The sequence below is a fragment of the Salvelinus sp. IW2-2015 genome, linkage group LG28 (assembly GCF_002910315.2).
Source record: "Salvelinus sp. IW2-2015 linkage group LG28, ASM291031v2, whole genome shotgun sequence".
In the NCBI taxonomy this organism is placed as follows: domain Eukaryota; kingdom Metazoa; phylum Chordata; class Actinopteri; order Salmoniformes; family Salmonidae; genus Salvelinus; species Salvelinus sp. IW2-2015.
This window is the reverse complement of record NC_036868.1, coordinates 4,628,935-4,630,810: the sequence shown is the minus strand read 5'-3', so window position 1 is coordinate 4,630,810 and position 1,876 is coordinate 4,628,935.

Below are 1,876 nucleotides of genomic sequence, written 5' to 3'. Positions count from 1 at the left end.
ATACCCAAGAAGACTTGAGACTGTAATTGCTGCCAAAGGTACTTCAACAAAGTCCTGAGTAAAGGGTCTGAATATTTATGTAAATGTGATATTTCATTTATTTTTTTTACTTTGTCATTATGGGGTATTGTGGTTAGATTGATGAGAAAACAGTATTTAATTCATTTTAGAATAAGGCTGTAAWGTAACAAAATGTGGACAAAGTCAAGGGYTCTGAATACTTCCCGAATGCACTGTAATTGATGAAATCCTAATTCCATATACCATCATTTTTGTATTATCCCCTTTGAGCATAGAGGGCCTGCTCAGATAGTATAGGTACATTACTTATAAACAATTAATATGACACACATCCATGACACACATCCATTGTAAGTCGCTCTGGATAAGAGCGTCTGCTAAATGACTTAAATGTAAATGTAAATGTAATGAAATTATCAAGGAACCTACCAGGTACAACCCTAAATCCGTAATCACGGGTACCCTCATAGATATAATCCTGACCAACCTGCCCTCTAAGTACACTTCTGCTGTCTTCAACCAGGATCTCAGCGATTACTTCCTCATTGCCTGCATCCGTAATGTGTCCGTGGGCAAACGACCACCCCTCATCACTATCAAACGCTCCCTAAAACACTTCAGCAGGCCTTTCTAATCGACCTGGCCCGGGTATCCTGGAAGGATATTGACCTCATTCAGTCAGTAGGGGATGCCTGGTTATTCTTTAAAAAATGCTTTCCTCACCATCTTAAATAAGCATGCCCCATTCAAAAAAAATTAGGACTAAGAACAGATATAGCCCTTGGTTGACTCCAGACTTGACTGCCCTTGACCAGCACAAAAACATCCTGTGGCGTACTGCATTAGCATCGAATAGCCCCCGCGATATGCAACTTTTCAGGGAATTTAGGAACCAATATACACTGCTCAAAAAAATTAAGGGAACACTTAAACAACACAATGTAACTCCAAGTCAATCACACTTCTGTGAAATCAAACTMTCCACTTAGGAAGCAACACTGATTGACAATAAATTTCACATGCTGTTGTGCAAATGGAATAGACAACAGGTAGAAATTATAGGCAATTAGCAAGACATGGATCTCATCTCGGTACCTAATGGCAGTCAGGCTACCTCTGGCGAGCACATGGAGGGCTGTGCGTCCCCCAAAGAAATGCCACCCCACACCATGACTGTCCCACCGCCAAACCGTCATGCTGGAGGATGTTGCAGGCAGCAGAACGTTCTCCACGGCATCTCCAGACTCTATCACGTCTGTCACATGTGCTCATGTGCTCAGTGTGAACCTGCTTTCATCTGTGAAGAGCACAGTGGCGAATTTGCCAATCTTGTGTTCTCTGGCAAATGCCAAACGTCCTGCACGGTGTTGGCGCTGTAAGCACAACCCCCACCTGTGGACGTCGGCCCTCAACCACCCTCATGGAGTCTGTTTCTGACCGTTTGAGCAGACACATGCACATTTGTGGCCTGCTGGAGGTCATTTTGCAGGGCTCTGGCAGTGCTCCTCCTTGCACAAAGGCGGAGGTAGCGGTCCTGCTGCTGGGTTGTTGCCCTCCTACGGCCTCCTCCACGTCTCCTGATGTACTGGCCTGTCTCCTGGTAGCGTCTCTCCATGCTCTGGACACTACGCTGACAGACACAGCAAACCTTCTTGCCACAGCTCGCATTGATGTGCCATCCTGGATGACGGCACTACCTGAGCCACTTGTGTGGGTTGTAGACTCCGTCTCATGCTACCACTAAGTGAAAGCACCGCCAGCATTCAAAAGTGACCAAAACATCAGCCAGGAAGCATAGGAACTGAGAAGTGGTCTGTGGTCACCACCTGCAGAACCACTCCTTATTGGGTATTCG